The sequence below is a fragment of the Lactuca virosa genome, chromosome 8 (assembly GCF_052849685.1).
Source record: "Lactuca virosa cultivar CGN04683 chromosome 8, Lactuca_virosa_CGN04683_v6, whole genome shotgun sequence".
NCBI classification, from domain to species: domain Eukaryota; kingdom Viridiplantae; phylum Streptophyta; class Magnoliopsida; order Asterales; family Asteraceae; genus Lactuca; species Lactuca virosa.
Window position 1 is genome coordinate 262,895,821 of NC_136433.1, and position 19,045 is coordinate 262,914,865.

Sequence of the window (19,045 nt, forward strand, 5' to 3'; positions counted from 1 at the left end):
ATTCTTAGAGTCATACTCCAAGATTGTAACTTGAGTGACATATCTTAAGGAAAGGTTTAAAACACTTGTCAAATGTAAGAGTAAAAGTGTCCTACTCTTGTACATTTGAAATTGGTAAGTTGTGATGCTTTGGATAAAACAAAGACCAACTAAGGCCAATTGTGTGAAGTGTTTGTCTTGATAAAGAATCCGCACTATCTCTTGAATATTTGGCAAGATAGTCTTATATGTCAAGAGGATAGTGGGAGTCTTAAAGATCCTAAAAAGAATTTCAAGAACTAATCAAGAATAAAACCTGAGGTTCTTCACAAGCACACGACTTGAGGTTTATAACCTATCGTGTTGACATATTCTGTGCCCATTCCAGTTAAAGTTGGATTTGCATAGGAGTTCTGAAAGTTCTCAATTGGTTGCATAACAACTTGGAAGCAATGGCAGGCCCTGTACTGCCAGGTGGCAAGAAGTTAAGATTGCATAAGTTCAGTCCATATGAGTTTGGATTTGTCATTATCCTTGTCTTGTGACTATGGTTTTGACGATTCACATGGATAAGAACACATACACCATAAAATCTAAGGGTCATAAGGTTTCTCTCTGATTCATGAAAATGATGGTGAGGAAACACTTCCACCAAGTAGATTTGAAGCAGATGGCAAAAGGTCTAAACAATTGAGACTATGATTATGGCATCCCTTTTCTGTTGGGTTTTGAGCATTCTAACACTCCTATGGTGTACATGCAACCCTATAAACCTTGGATCTATGTTTTCTCTATTATACATGCAAATATTAACTATTCCAAGGTTTCATCCTAACTAGCATATTATGAATCACCTATACTACAAAGTTCTAGTTAGATGACATACCTTTTGATGTAGCTTGACGTCTTCAAGCTTTAAGAGCTTAGCCCCAATAGTGTGGAAGCCTCAAATGGAATCACAAATCACCAAAACACCTTGGAAGAACTTGAGAGAATATGTATGCACACTAAAATCGGCCTACTCTTATTTTCACACACTTGTTCCAATTTTGTGAGCCAAGGACCCCTTTATATATTATGGAGGATTAGGGTTACATCCATGTAAACCCTAATACCCATGACCTTTCATTTACATAGGATCCATGGGTTAAAAGCTCCATGGACCATCCATGAAAGCTTAGCCCAACCTAAATGAACTTGGCCCATTCCATATATATAAGAGTCCATATTTAATTAGTTCTTTTTGACCACTTAATTAATTCTAAATTAATTCTTGATCAATACTAATTAAATAATATGATTCCATATTAATATATTAGAACTTATAATATATTAATATAAATCATAAATATACTATTCTCAAAAGACTATCCATATAAATTGTGCCGGTGAAGTGCAACCCAAATAGACCATGTCGGGTCGGGTCAAGTACATACCAAATATAGTTATGGACTTAGACATTAATCCAATAGTCTCCCACTTGGATAAGTCTAAAACTATTATTGAGTATGACTTCAAAACCTAACTGGCAATCATAGCTCTTAAAGCCGCTGTCGAACTCTGACCTTGTCAATGACTTGTCCATTAGATAAGGGATCATATATTCCTCTATTCTAGATATCATATGGATTGAGACATGGATTATAATCATTCTCTCTGTCCATTTTTTGTTTCCCGATTTTCGATTTATGATGACTGACTGATTGAACAAATCAAATCAGTCCTGGCTTGCCCAAGCACTCACATGTGTCATCGCTAAATCATCGAGGGGCCCATAGATATCGCTTTTATCCCGAAGGTAAAAGGAATGGATAAAATTCGACTCATATGGCTTGTTCTACTACTTGTTGAATCATACACAAAGGCACATTTTATAACATCGAGTTACCAAATGCGTTTTCGTGCAATCAATATATAACCAACTCATAGTAACAACTCATATCTCTAGGTTTGAAGAATATAAGATATTATCGTCTCAAGATCACTCGTGATAAAATCCATGAAGTGATTCAAATGAGCGCGGGTTGAATCCAATACTCAGAACTTATGAGCACTCATGATTGTTGTAGCACCACTTTGTCCAACAACTTGGACCTCTACAAACAAACCCATGACAGTCTTGATTCATATCTACTTCCAACATATGACCGACTGTGGATGGTTTGAATAACTTAATCATTCAGGAAGAGCGACTTAGTTATTCTGGAAGTCAAAACATGCAAAGTGAAACACAAGAATAAATGAATAAAATATGGTATCAAACCCTATGAATATAAATAAACACTTTTATTTATCACCATACTGATTACTCATTATTCATTGTTTCGGTTTTATCAACTTTATACTTGAATTAAAAACACTAGTTGTCCCATGCTCCAAGCATGTACACTATGTTTTTCTTAAACAATAGCTTTGCCATACACCAAGTATGCACTCTATGTTTGTCTATGATCCTTACTTTGTGAAATAAACCAATTGAACATAATTTCAATGATTCTGATTTCACACTCCCAAATCCTTATCGAAAAATGTGAGAATTTCAAATTCCTATCATTTATCGAAATCTGTTTAGATTTTAAACTTATATGCACTGACCCTTCTGTAATGAATATGTACAAAGTCACAAAGACTTGTCAACAGTCATTATAAGGTATTCCAATGGAGATCAACTCCATGGAAACTAAGTCTCATATTCAAAGTACATTGCTTTGGACATGCTTCTTGCATTAAGTTTTCTAATCTTACACAGATAACTTCCACCTATGGAGACAACTCCATATTCTCATTTTGACTATCACTTCTGAATAAGAGATGCCTCTTTTCAGAATATGTCAATATGGTCCTTCCAAAATTAGCACTATACTTCCAACTGTCCCTGAGCAACCAATCTTTGGTAAACCTCAGATTGTCATCGACAATTGCTTAATCATTTTAGTCATATCCAATTCTAGACCTTTTCCCTTCTTAATGCCTCTGGGCATTTGGAAAAATTTAGAAATGACAAATATTATAGCACATGCAATCGATCCTGTACCCAAAGCAAATGGTACACGATTCATGATGTCTCACATAAAGACATGATTCTAGACCAGTCTTTTGCTACAATATTTTTATTTGCCATGTTTTCAAAATTTGACTATGAAGAGGGATGTCGTAATCAATCGAATTTTGAGAACGCAATATATAGAATTTCCTTAAGTTGAACCAATCCAACATGAAATTCATATATATATTCTTGACTAAAGATGATTAAGGTCTCAATCTAAGCCTTTAGAACTGAAATGAAGTATATCCTCTCCCTTAATTATAGCAAAACAACTTTTTCAATCTCTGCAGCCTCACGAATTGAAACTTTTGTTTTCTATAATTAACATTGCTAACTTGCAACACTAACAATAATTATCATGCTCCCACTAACATGATGATTATTAGCATAACACTTATGCTCCCACTAGCTTTGACATGTACTCAGAAATCAGCTGGACTTCTAGAAATCAATACTTTATTGACTTTCTTACCAAAGTTCAGATTTCTGATACGAGATGCTTTGATAAAACTTTATCAAAATCATACACCTTTCCTTAGATAGCATGCATGTGTGTCTAAACAATTTCAGAACTATGAAAAGGGATGCCGTAATCATAGTCTCAATTGTTTAGACCTTTTGTCATCTGCTTTAAATCTACTTGGTGGAAGTGTTTCCTCACCATCATTTTCATGAATCGAAGAGAAACCTTATGACCCTTAGATTTTATGGTGTATGTGTTCTTATCCATGTGAATCCTCAAAACCATAGTCACAAGACAAGGATAATGACAAATCCAAACTCATATGGACTGAACTTATGCAATCTTAACTTCTTGCTACCTGGCAGTACAGGGCCTGCCATTGCTTCCAAGTTGTTATGCAACCAATTGAGAACTTTCAGAACTCCTATGCAAAGCCAACTTTAACTGGAATGGGCACAGAATATGTCAACACGATAGGTTATAAACCTCAAGTCGTGTGCTAGTGAAGAACCTCAGGTTTTATTCTTGATTAGTTCTTGAAATTCTTTTTAGGATCTTTAAGACTCCCACTATCCTCTTGACATATAAGACTATCTTGCCAAATATTCAAGAGATAGTGCGGATTCTTTATCAAGACAAACACTTCACACAATTGGCCTTAGTTGGTCTTTGTTTTATCCAAAACATCACAACTTACCAATTTCAAATGTACAAGAGTAGGACACTTTTACTCTTACATTTGACAAGTGTTTTAAACCTTTCTTTAAGATATGTCACTCAAGTTACAATCTTGGAGTATGACTCTAAGAATTGTTTTGGAACGAAGTATGACTCATCTTCCTGATCTAACCATTTCAACAATTCATGACTCCTCTTCTTAGTCATAAGAATGCACTAAGATGACCTTTAGAGGACTAATTGTGATATGATTTCTAAATCATTAAGATGATCACAAACATGATACTAAAGTACTCTCCCATCTTTTCAGATTTGAGAAACTTTTATCTTTCTGCCTAATTTGATTCTTCCCATTCGTTCTGCCATACATTGAGACTTTTCCAATGTTTCAGAATTATACTTAAACTTGTAAGTATAACCATATTTACTAAACTTTAGTAAATCAAATAGTCTTAACGAGCTTTGTGGTGGACATGACCAGTGCACAAGAATGTGTACTCGATCCCTTTAGTCCTTTACTTGACTCACACATCCATGTGAACAAGTAATTAGTCTTGATTTTCCAATGCTTGAAAGTTCTCATTCATCATACTATTCAACTTGCATGATTCCAAGTTTCGGTCCAATTGAAACTTGGGCGATGAGGAACTTTCCTGATTTGGTAAATTTAGACACTACCACAAATGAAAGAATCAAATCCATTTTCCAATATTGCTGTCAGTGGAATCATATAAGCAACAATTTTCCACAAATGTCATTGTAAGGATACTTCAAATAAATAAAATTAAACAATTTTCTTTTATTTTAAAACTTTGCGGAAAAACTTATCCTTACAATCCACATGGAAAATTGTTGTTATCTATTCCTTAGCAATATATCATAACTTCTTAAGCAACTGCTCAAAATTCTGATGCGATCGAAATCCACCTTCGCGATCAGAATCAGCATATACTTCCTTTAAGATTTCTCTCTATTCTTTGATTCTTAAAACATCAACATGTGACCCAGTCACATCATGTAATGAGGATCTCAGAATAGAACTTAACAGAGTTAGATAATGGGCTCTACCTGATGTAGAGTCAAACTTATTGACTTTAACATCCTTAGGTAAATTTGGCAGCTTTGCAATGAACGCCCCTTCCTTTGGCAAAATAAACATATGGACCCTTTGGTAATGAGACTATCTCAGACCTAGCCTTTCTCTTTACCATTTGGTCAACCGGGTTGACTATGGCCAATCCCTTTTCATTGGGAAGAGAATGTTTTTTCTGGATTTCTAGTGTCACCATTGTCACTGTCCATAAAGTTTTTTGGAAGTTGATCTTCTAATCAAATTTGCTTTACTATCGTTCCAAATCATTGCTGATTCAGCAGCACCAAGCAAATAGATATGATCATTAAGGTTCATGTCATAGTCTGTTTCATAGTAGTCCCAAAGGAACTCACTATGTGACTTAGAAAGTGATTGAACATCCAACTTTCTCAAGACTTTGACACCCAACTCTCCCGGCTTGTCAATATGTGACTTCATCTCTAAGATGTGATCACACATAGACCTTGCTTGCCATTAGGGCTTGAGTGACCTTGAACTTGTGGGTTGGGGACAATAATTGGAGGAGGTGGAGGAAGAGAAGTATGACTTCCATGAGCCAAACTCGGGAAGTCATATTCATTAGGAAAGCTTGGTTTGGGAAGATCATTGTTGTCTAAACCAGACATCAACAATGGGAGAAATTCACGTAAAGTAGATTTAAGTCCTTAATATAACACCCAATATGATATATTAAGGCTAGGACCCAACAAACTATTTTATAACTTGGAAGAGGGATGCCGTAATCCAAGCTATAAAATATTTGAAGGTAGGTGAATGACGATTCACCAATTTCCACCAAGATAAACGAAATGTATTATTAGGTTTTAATTGGTTTTGAAACTCCTAGATTCTTTTGAGATTCATTGAACTTTTCAATGGCATGTTTCAATATCGAGTGTGCCCTTCAGGTTTTGTGACTAGGATGTCGAGGATCACAAAACAAGGTGTGAAGTAACCATGCAAATATACTCGGTACCCTTAATATTTACCCCTCAATCGATGTGCCGGTTAACCACACACGCTCCAACGATACTATGATAAATATTAAGTTACCCTTTGCCTACCTTGTTAAGTCAAGGTTAGTGTGTCGGTTAACCACACACGCTCCACTAACAGCTTAAACAAAGTGCAAAGTGTAATTTCATTGATTAGCACCTTATTCACATTTTCCTAAGTAACTAAGATTGGGAATTTAAAAGTGTTTAGTTACTTAGTATTTATCATTATACTTATAATGAAGGGAGAATTATAGTCCTTGTCCTACCTGTTCGGCTAACGACCGTCCACCGGTCAAGGAAGCGGTGAGTGAGAGTGGACACCCATTAAATTGCTATTTTATAGGCAGTAACCTTATACCCCCCCCCCCCCTTATAGACCGGCATCGTGAATGAGGCCTACTAATGGTAAGACGACTTGCTCTTATACATATAATATATTAAACTTTTAATATTATAATAGTATAAGGGTGTATTTTAGACATTTAAAATACTTGGTGGTTTAATCTATTAATTAAACTAGACTTTTAATTTAATTAAACTCAAACCATATATTTATGGATTTAATAATACTCTTTTAATTAAACGCTTTAATTAACTATTAATAAAGTCCATAAGAGTTAATTTGAACTATTCAACAAAATATCATAATTCCAATTATTAAACTCAAAATTAAAACCATTTAATTAATTGTTTAAGTTATGAACCCAAGAGTTTTAGAATTCAATTCTTTTTCTCATATAAAACTTTTCTCAAATTCCAAAACTTGAGGGCAAGTTTTATTTTTGAAAACCTTTGGATTCCATAACTTATGGAATTAATGGTGTTTTATGATGAAACTTTCCATGTTCCATAACTTAAGAACAAGTTATGGAATTCTTTAAAACATTAACACCAAATTTTGTAACTCCATAAAAACTTTGAATCAATTTTTTTTTTTAAAAAAAAAAACTTTCATATCCATAACTTATGGAAGTTTCAAAAACCCTTAAGATCACAACTTTAAAAAAAAAAAACTTTTGAGCTCCAAAATTTTATGACAAAATATGTAACTCCTTAAAACATTTAGATCAAACTTTTAAAACTAATAAAATAATCATATCATTTTATCTTTTACTAAATTTGACCTAATTCAACTCATATAACAAATGATTCAAATTTTACAAATAATTCGTTTTTCACAAAACAAGTAATTATCTCAAAATTTGACAAACGTCATGTTTTTTTTCCTTTTTTTCCAACTTGAAAATAAAACATTTGCATCAATATAACAGAAAAGAACCCATGGCTCTGATACCACTGTTGGGTTTTGAGCATTCCAACACTCCTAAGGTGTACATGCAACCCTATAAACCTTGGATCTATGTTTTCTCTATTATACATGCAAATATTAACTATTCCAAGGTTTCATCCTAACTAGCATATTATGAAGCACCTATACTACAAAGTTCTAGTTAGATGACATACCTTTTGATGTAGCTTGATGTCTTCAAGCTTTAAGAGCTTAGCCCCAATAGTGTGGAAGCCTCAAATGGAATCACAAATCACCAAAACACCTTGGAAGAACTTGAGAGAATATGTATGCACACTAAAATCGGCCCACTCTTATTTTCACACACTTGTTCCAATTTTGTGAGCCAATGACCCCTTTATATATTATGGAGGATTAGGGTTACATCCATGTAAACCCTAATACCCATGACCTTTCATTTACATAGGATCCATGGGTTAAAAGCTCCATGGACCATCCATGAAAGCTTAGCCCAACCTAAATGAACTTGGCCCATTCCATATATATAAGAGTCCATATTTAATTAGTTCTTTTTGATCACTTAATTAATTCTAAATTAATTCTTGATCAATACTAATCAAATAATATGATTCCATATTGATATATTAGAACTTATAATATATTAATATAAATCATAAATATACTATTCTCAAAAGACTATCCATATAAATTGTGCCGGTGAAGTGCAACCCAAATAGACCATGTCGGGTTGGGTCAAGTACATACCAAATATAGTTATGGACTTAGACATTAATCCAATAGTCTCCCACTTGGATAAGTCTAAAACTATTATTGAGTATGACTTCAAAACCTAACTGGCAATCGTAGCTCTTAAAGCCGCTGTCGAACTCTGACCTTGTCAATGACTGAGACATGGATTATAATCATTCTCTCTGTCCATTTGTTGTTTCCCGATTTTCAACTATAGTCCTTGAAGTAAACAACAAAGTGTGCTTTCCTAAGCCACTGCCAAACACTGATTCAAATCAGTTGTCGGCTCTAACATAAGTTATCAGCTATTCCTTCGGTCTTCAACATATCGTGTGGACACGAGACATGGATCATAATCAATCTCATTGTCCAAGATTTTGTTTCTCAATTTCCTGATTTGTAAAGACTTTATTGGACTTTAACTGAACATATCAACTAGTATTGGTTGGGCCCAACACTTATAATGTCAACATGAAATCATCGAGGGCCCCAATGATTGTTGGAGTGGAGCATCAAGAAGGAGAACGTAGCATCAGAGATGCGCTATTTGGAATCTTCATATGCCACCAAATAACTTGATATGTCACCAAGTGAATCGAGATGCCATGAAGTGACACGATATGGCAAGTGACTTGATATGAAACCAACTGACATGATATGCCACAGAGTGACTTGATATTCTACGGAATGACTTGATATACCATGGAGTGACTTGATATGTCACGGAGTGACTGGATATGCCACAGAGTGACATGATATGCCACAGAGTGACATAATATGCCAAATGAGAGGATATGCCACGGAGTGATAGGATATGCCATGGAGTGACAGGATATGCCACAGAGTGACATGATATGCCAAGTGATAGGATATGCCATAGAGTGACATGATATGCCACATAGTGAGAGGATATGCCACAGAGTGACAGGATATGCCACAAAGTGACATGATATGCCAAATTGATAGGATATGCCAACAAGGGACATGATATGACACCAAGTGACATGATATGCCACTCAATGACACCTGATGTACCAGTGGAATATTAATGGTACCGATACTATGTTTATGAAGGATGAAGGTTCTAGAAGCGACATTATGGCATTCCAAAATTGGTTGGAAATTAGACATCCCCTAAATGGGCTAATTATGGATGGGCCTGGAACACCAGAATTAGGGTTTCCCATGTCTGCCTATAAATAGGCTCATATCCCCATCATTGTAATTGGCTAGATTTCTATAAGAGCTCAAAGTGAGATACAATTTTGAGTTCTTGTAATAGTTTTAGAAAGTTAATAAATCATCTCTCTCTCGTTCGCCCATGGACGTAGGTCATCTTGACCAATCCATGTTAAACTATCTCTATTATTCATAAATAATTATCTATTATTCACTGGGAAAACTGTAATAAAGTCCCTACATATTGGCCTCATAATCGATTTAGTCCCTATATATATTTTTTATTCAATTAAGTCCCAAATACTGGTAATCATATTCAATTTAACCCTTTGACCAGGTCAACAGGTCATCCAACTTTCAAAAATTACATTTTTGGCCCAGATTTCAAAATTTTATTACAAATTTGGTCCAAAGTTTACACTTTTAGCCCAGATTTTAAATTTTGTTACAAATTTGGTCCAAACATTACCCTTTTTGCCCAAATTTTAGAATTTTTCACATAAAATCTTATATTTTCTATATAAAAACTTTTTTTAAAAACTTTTTTGTATATGAAATATCTAGTTATAAAAATAGGTATTTATTAAGTATATAAATATATACAAATCCATTTTTATAAAAAAAATATGTACAAAAACGTATTTTACAAAAAAAAATGTATACAAACACCTATTATATATATATATTTTTATAAAATCGTGTTTGTTTACGTTTTTTTATAAAAACGTGTTTGAATAATTTTTTATATAATACGTGTTTGTATACATTTTATAAAATGTATACAAACACGATTTTGTAAAATATATACAAACACGTATTATATAAAAAATTATTCAAACACGTTTTTATAAAATGTATACAAACACGATTTTATAAAATGTATACAAACACGTATTATATTAAAAATTATTCAAACACGTTTTTATAAAAAAAGATAAACAAACACGATTTTATAAAAAAAATATAGATACACACCTATATATATATATATATATATATATATATATATATATATATATATAAAGGTGATAGGTGTTTGTATACATTTTTTTATAAAAACGGATTTGTATATATTTATATACTTAATAAATACATATTTTTATAACTAGATATTTCATATAAAAAAAAGTTGTTATATACAAAATATAAGATTTTTATGTGAAAATATGTTTTTTTGTATAAATATGATTTTATAAGGAAAAAACATATTAGAAACAGTTTTTTGAGAAAAAAAAGTTGTAAAAAAAACTAAAGTTAGGATGAATTCATAAAAAAAATTCTAAAATTTGGGCAAAAAGGGTAAAGTTTGGACCAAATTTGTAACAAAATTTAAAATCTGGGCCAAAAGTGTAAATTTTGGACCAAATTTGTAATAATTTTAAAATCTAGGCCAAAAATGTAATTTTTGAAAGTTGGATGACCTGTTGACCGGGTCATAGGGTTAAATTGAATACGATTACCGGTATTTGGAACTTAATTGAATAAATATATATATATATATATATATATATATATATATATATATATATATATATATATATATATATATATATATATATATATATATATATATATATATATATATATATATATATATATATATATATGGACTAAATCGATTATGAGGCCAATATGTAGGGACTTTATTGCAGTTTTCCCTTATTCACTCACCAAATCTGTCACATTTATTTTGTTACAAGTTTTAAAAATATCACTTAACTACTAAAACTAATATCGCCTCGTAAGCTTATGCTCCTAGTATGATGGTATTGTTTGACTTTGCTCAGAGCCTTTTTAAAAGGATTTGCAACATTATCCTTCAATGATACTCTCTTTACCAGAAGGTGTCCTTCTTCTACCTGATGTCGAATATAATGGTACTTTCTGTTGATTTGCTTGGATTTACCATGATCATTTGGTTATTTTGTTAAATCAATTGTGCCTTCATTATCAAAGAAGGGTTCTATGAGTTCTTGAAAAGTTAGAACAACTCCAAAATCTTTGATAAAGTTCTTCAGCCAAGCCGCTTCGTTTGATGCTTCTCTCGCTGCAATATACTTTAACTCATAGGTGGAATCAGCCACCGTGACTTGCTTGGAACTCTTCCAAGTAACCGCTCCCACATGCAACAAGAACACCCAGCTAGACTACGAACAGAAGTTGTTTCGGTCTGTTTGAAAGTTGGAGTCAGTGTAACCAATCACTCTTAACGTATCACTGCCGCCAAGAACTAGGAACATGTCTTTTGTTCTTCGAAGATGCTTAAGAACATTATTCACCGAAATCCAATGGGCTCTGCCAGGATTTCCCTGAAATCAACTAACCATGCTCAAAGCATAAGACACATCAGGGCGAGTACCTGTCATTACATACACGATCAATCCTACAGCCGAAGCATATGTGAAGCGACTCATGTCAACTATCTCTTCATCAGTACTTCGACTTTGAGTCTTACTCAACTTAATAGTACTATGAATGGACAATTCTCCTTTATTTGAAATCTCCATATTGAATCGCTTCATTATTTTATCCTAATATGTACTCTTCCTAAGACCAATAAGATGATTCTTTTTATCCCGATGAATCCTTATTCCCAAAATATAGGATGCTTCCCCTAGATCCTTCATAGCGAAACACTTTTCAAGCCAAGGCTTAACTCCTTCAAAAGTTGAAATGTTGTTTCCTATAAGGAGTATGTCATTAACATAAAACACTAGGAAGGTCACTATGCTCCCACTAGCTTTGACATGTACACATGACTCATCTTCACTTCTAGAGAACCCAAACTCTTTGACTTTCTCATGGAAGCAAAGATTCCAGCTGGGAGATGCTTGTTTCAATCCATAAATGGATTTCTCAAGCTTACACACTCTATCAAGAAACTTGGCATGTACAAAACCCTTTGGCTGACTCATGTAGATGTCCTCAGTTAACTTACCATTTAGGAAAGCGGTTGTAACATCCTTTTGCCAAATTTCATAATCATGAAATGCAGCTATGGCAAGCATAATCCTGATAGACTTTATCTTAGCTACTGCTGAAAAGGTCTCATCACAGTCAATCCCTTGGATTTGACTAAAGCTCTTTGCAACCAACCTAGCTTTGAAAGTGTATACTTTCCCATCCATGTCGATCTTCTTCTTGAAGATCTATTTGCAGCCACCTATCTTTCGACCAGGTATATGATCAACTAAGTTCCACACTTGGTTATCATATATGGACTGAATCTAACTCTCCATTTCCTTCTTCCATTTAGCAGCCTCAGGTCCTTTCAACGCTTCCTAGTAGTTAGCTGGTTCATCTAAATTTACCAGTGTTCTACCACTAATAAACGTGTCACCATCCGATGGTATATGGAAGCCATATGACGCGAGTGGCATGTTAACCTTACTGGATCGACGAAGGGGTAACGAGTTGTGAACTAGCTCAACTAGAATTTCTTCCTCAGGTTCACTGCTCGTGTTGTCTGAGGTTCCTTCATTTAGTGACTCTTGAATTTCTTCAAGATCAATAGCACTCCCACTGTCCTCTTTGAAGTTGAGATCTCTCTCGAGAAAGACTCCTCTTCGAGCTACAAAGACGACATTTTCACTAGGTCTGTAGAACAAGTATCCATAGGAATTTTGTGGGTAGCCAACGAAATAACACTTCTCGGCTCTGGGTTCGAGTTTATCGTGAGTCTCTCATCTTACAAATGATTTACAACCCTAGACCTTGATATATGCGAGCGAGGGAGTTTTCCATATCTACATCTCATGAGGTGTTTTGGCAACCTTCTTTGTTGGAACAAGATTCACGATATGGGCGGATGTCACTAAAGCATAACCACAGAAATGAATAGGAAGAGAAGCTCGACTCATCATGGAACGAACCATATCTAGTAAGGTTTAATTACACCTCTCATCCAAACCATTCAATTGTTGTGTTCAGGGAGGAGTTAATTGTGAAACAATTCTACATTCCTTAAGATAGTCATGAAACTCGATACTAAGGTACTCACCACCATTGTCAGATCTGATCATCTTTATCTTCCCGCCCAATTAATTCTCGGCTTCATGCTTAAGCTCTTTGAACTTTTCAAAGGTTTCCGATTTATGTTTGATCAAGTAGATATAACCATATCTGCTATTAACATCCGTAAACGTCATGTAATATCGATTAACATATTTTGTGGTGGATCTGAATGGGCCACACACATCCGTATGGATTAGGTCCAACAATACTTCACCTCTTTCACATGTCCTAGTGAGATGTTATTTTGTCATCTTGCCCAAGAGACAAGATTCACATTCATCATCTGTCCTAAGATCAAATGACTCCAACACTCCATCATTTTGGAGTTGGGTGATGCGTTTCTTGTTTATGTGTCCAAGAAGACAATGCCACAAACATGTCTTGTCTATACCATTAGACGAATCAACATGAAACACATTATTTCCTAGATTATCAACACAAGTCACAATTTCATACACTCTATTACAAGGTAAAGCTTTAAATATAAAAACACCTTTTTTGAAAGAAGAAATCGAACCAATTTCATTATCAAAAGAATATTTAAAACCTTGTCTGAACAATGTATGCAAAGAAATAATGTTTCGTGTCATTTCTGACGAATAGCAACAATTCAACAAATCAATCCTCACATTACTACTAAGCACAAGCCCACATGTCCCAATCTTGGTAATAGGTGAAGATCGCCTATTCTCTATGATCAGATTGAGCTTCCCATGCTCCACCTCCTTACTTTTCGCTCAGGCCCTATAAATCAGAAAAAATGTGGAAAACACATCCTGTGTCAAGGACCCAAGAATGAGAAAGTTGTGTCTTATTGACTTGGATAGTGTAAATACCTGATGAGGACGCCTTGATATTTCCATCTTTCAACTCCTACAAGTATTTAATGCAAATTCTTCTCCAATGACCCGTTTCACCACAATGGAAGTAAGTGGCCTCTTTTGGATCACTGATCGAAGGGACATCAAAGTTGGGTTTCGTCTGGGGCCCACTGCTAGACCCTCCAGCATGAGCCTTTCCTTTCCTGTTCGATTGGGAATGAGTCTTCCTCTTTTTCCATTTGCCAAATCCAATGGATAGGACATGAGCACTTGTTGCAGAATGTGCATGATTTTTTTTCATCCTCGACTCAGCAGTTTGCAACAAGTTATGGAGTTGGGTCAATGTCGTCTCCGTCTTGTTCAAATGATAAGTTAGAACAAACTGATCATAACTAGGAGGCAAGGAGTTAAGGATCATATCTGTAACAACCCAATATTCCCCCTGTTAACCATGTTAGTTTTCCGTTATGCGGTTATTAACTGTTGTAAATTTATTTCGATTCTAAGATTAAAAATTGAAATAAATTAAATAAAAATGATGTTAATTAGTATTTAATAGATTTAATAAATATTTAAGAGGGATATATTTAATTAAATTGATTTGGGAAAAATAGGGTAAACACAATTCACAAAAGATATAAACAAAGTCCAGGGGTTGAAATTACATTCTTGAAAATATTAGAATTGATGTACTTTTAGGTTTTGGATTTAAGTTGTCATTATGGTAAACTTCGGGGACCAAGATTATAATTTTGTTTTAAACATATCTCACAATTAGAAAACGGACGTATCCGACGTTTCCCCTTCCTTGTAGTCGGTTATGTTCCACCCTAACCCTAATTAACTTGCCGCCATTCTTCTTGGAGATTCATTTTGTTTTTGCGACAAGTGGAGTTTGGGGAGAAGACGAGAGAGAAGTAGCGAGAGTATTGTGAGTCTTTGCGGTTTTTCCGGCGTTGCTAAAGTCCAGAAAAGAGCCGATCTTTCCCGCGACTACCTACCAATCCGGTAGCCATCTTTCCTTGCAAAGAACTGATGGGCGGTGATGGTACGGTGGAGTATCGGTGGTGAAGCTTCTTCTGCAAACTCCAAATTATAAAGCAATGAAAAGAAATAAGGCAGCTCCGATCTAGTTTCTTGTTGTTGGGTTTCCGTACAAAGCAAGGGTTTATTGGCTGCATGAGAAAGGAGTTTGGTTTATGTTTAATCGGTGATAGACTATAATTATTATTTAATCAGAGCTCTGTTTTATATAAGGATTTAAGACGAAGTGGTTGATCTCATGAGTGTTTAGCAGTGATTTACGATGCAATTTGTGAAGAGTTCCATACAATGTATGCGATGTCTTGTGGCGGATGTGGACTTGAAGGTGATGTTCAAGTCATGACTAGTTTAAATAAAGAAGATGTTATTTTGAAATCATTGCAATTTTCGCATGTTATTATGGAGAGCATGGGACTCATTTATTTTGGGGTAATGTTTATTTAAATATTTTATTATCTAAAATTAAGGCGTATCCATAAATAAATCAATGAGGTACGTAGTGTAATGCAGATTGATATTATGAAATGGCAATATATGCTTCAGTGGTGTATACGTATGTTTAATCTTAGTCATGGGTTTTGTTTATTATAACTAGTTATGATTAATTTATTAATCAAGTAAAATAACATTAAACAACATATTTATTCATTTCTATAACCGATTTTATAGGATTTGATGCAATATTTATAGACGCGACGATATTATCATAATTAGCGTTGACTATTGATTCGACACCGAGGTGACTTAATTTCGTGAATTTTTAAAGTACATTGTTAGGGGAATCTCATATTTTAGATGAAATGAGATGAATCTAGTTACCTAGAATGTATGTGCCTCATTTGGTATTGAGTAATGTGTCATGTATGTTGCACTGCTTTATGAGTAAGAGAATCTAGGATGTTTGTGTGCTAGTTTATTATTTATGTGATGTGAGATGTTTGATAAGGCTATGTTAGATTAAGTGTTCTAGGATGTTTGGTATTGAGTAATGTGTCATGTATGTTGCACTGCTTTATGCGTAAGAGAATCTAGGATGTTTGTGTGCTAGTTTATTATTTATGTGATGTGAGATGTTTGATAAGGCTATGTTAGATTAAGTGTTCTACATGGATATTATGTGATGTGAGCATGTCAATATTTGTTTGAAAATATTTTTCTAAGTTGTTTTAGGACAAGCATACTAGTGATGTAAAATAATTATTGAAGTTTTGTGGATGAAAATGGTATGTGATGTAAAATGTAATAATTAAATAAAAAATTACATGTTTACATGAAAATGAACTCTTAATGAAGTAATATGTTAATATAAGAAAAATCATAATATTTGCATGATTACTTGAAGAGGGTAAAAGTGTAACTCCTTAATTGATTAATTATTATTAAATTAAAAAAAGAGGAATACACTAGCGGGGCGAAGGGTAGTAACCTAGACCTAGGTATATACCATATCCGGATTATTGCGGGGACTCGGTGGGTTGAATGACACCTATGGAAAATAGCTTAAGCCAAAGCGGCGTCGAATAGTTTTTCTAGGAGATCATTCGAGACATGGTCCGAACGGTGGGTAGACTGGAGTGATGTTGGTCTAGTGGTGGGGCCAGCGCAAACATCACCTGGGATTGGAGGTGTAACGCGGTGGAATTGACACCGTTTGTACCAATCCTTAACGACAACGCGTGTATACGTATGTGAAATATCGGAGTAGAGAATGCAATGCACCGGAAGCAATGATTACGAGTGAGAGTCACACCTCACCTAATGCATTGGGTCGTGTCGGTCACGTTAGTAGCAAGCATGGTACTTGCCTTGGGGTTTGTGGTGAATGAATAGATTTTAACTAGGAAGTATTACTATAATAATTACAGTGATGTTAAGCGGTGAGTAATTATTAAAATAAAGTGGAGATAAATATTACTTAATAATATTTTAGCGGTGAAAAAATAGAAAATTAGTTACAGCATGGTTAAGGAGAGTAACTAAAAAAAGCTCTAAAAAACGAATAAAATTAATTGAGCTAAACAGTGTTGGATATGCGGTGTGATGATGTTATGTCTTGATTGTGAGTCTTTGATTGTGTGAGAATGTGTTGTGTGATCCATTTATGATATGTGTGTTCTGTTAACATTGTATTGTAATTGACTCATTTAGTTTATGCTAACACTTGTTCTTTGCTTGTTGATTGTTGGGCATTGGAACAGGTAGCTTGACAGGATGCCTTTGTGAGGATGGGAACTTTTAGGTAGTTATATTCTAGTTTATATGTTAGTATTGATACCATTTTGGACATGCTGTTGAGTTTTCATCACATTTGGTTTTGAGAATCTACTTTGGTGTATGTTTTTAAAACTTTTATTTCGATGGACTTGTTTTGATAATAAAGTAACATTGGTGATGTTTTCATAATAATAAAAACAAGACTTCCGCTAATGTATTCTGGTGAAAACATGTTTAAAATAAAAAGAAAATTTTTGGGTGAAAAATCACGGTGTTACAATGTCAATGTTCAACTCCTCGTTAAATGACACATTGAGCCTTTTTGTAGTTTCTCCACGTGCATTTTCATCTTTTTAACGTGAGCACAAATAGATTATCCTTCCTTAAGCTTGCACGCCATAAGAGATTTGACCACTTCGTAGCTCTTGCCTTGCCTTCTTGTGGAACTTTCCAGCAAGGTCGAGAATCATCTAATATGGCTTGTAATTCCCATAGAACTTGGCCAACTCAGGTGCCATAGTGGTTAACATGATGCAAGCAACCTTAGTGGCGTCATCATAATGTTTGTTATAGGAAGCAATTTCCTCAAGAGTAGCGGTGGAATGATCGATTTCAACAAGAGGCTTTTCGAGGACATCTTATTTGTCTTCGTATCGAAGAGTCATCTTCACGTTTCTCATCCAGTCCATCTAGTTAGGACCAGTGAGCTTCTCTTTTGACAAAATCAAGAGTAAGGAGAAGTTTGAGTTGGAGGGGGAAGTTTGAGTAATGGCGAGATCACTAGTTCCATACATCTATAAAGGGACATAATTTTATTTAGTAATAAAAATCCTTAATGTTTTAACCTAAAATAAATATTCAAGGTTAAGATCCAAAATAAAATTCACAAAAAAGAAGAGGGATGTCGTAATCCAATTATGAATTTATTAAGGTAGGTAATACAAATTTACCAATTTCAATCTAACATGAAATTCCTAGATCATTTGAGATTTATTTAATCTTATCAATGACATGTTTAATCTCATATTATGCTCTTCAATATATGATTGGGATGCCGAAGATCACAAATAAGATGTGAATAACCATGTAAAACCGCTTGACAACATTGATGTAATTTATCATATCAAATTAATGTGTTGGTAAACCAAACATGATCCAATAAAAAATGATAATTTTTCTATTTGTCCATCACTCAACTTTATAGTCCCAAATTAGTGTGCCGGTAAACCACGCATGCTCCACTAACGACATATAAAGAGTGATGTGCATTTTTCATGGATTAACATACATTTCACATTTTGTCCTAAAGTAACTAGAGTTGGGATTTGTATAAAAGGTTCTAGTACTTTTATAGCATCATACTTTTAATAGGTTATGTGATATCAACCCATTCGGCTAACGACCCTCCACCACACAAGGGAGCGGTGGGTGAGAATAAACACCCATTCAACGGTCATTTTATACGTCGTTTCCTTATACCGCCCTTATAGCATGGCTTCGTGAATGAGGCCTACTAT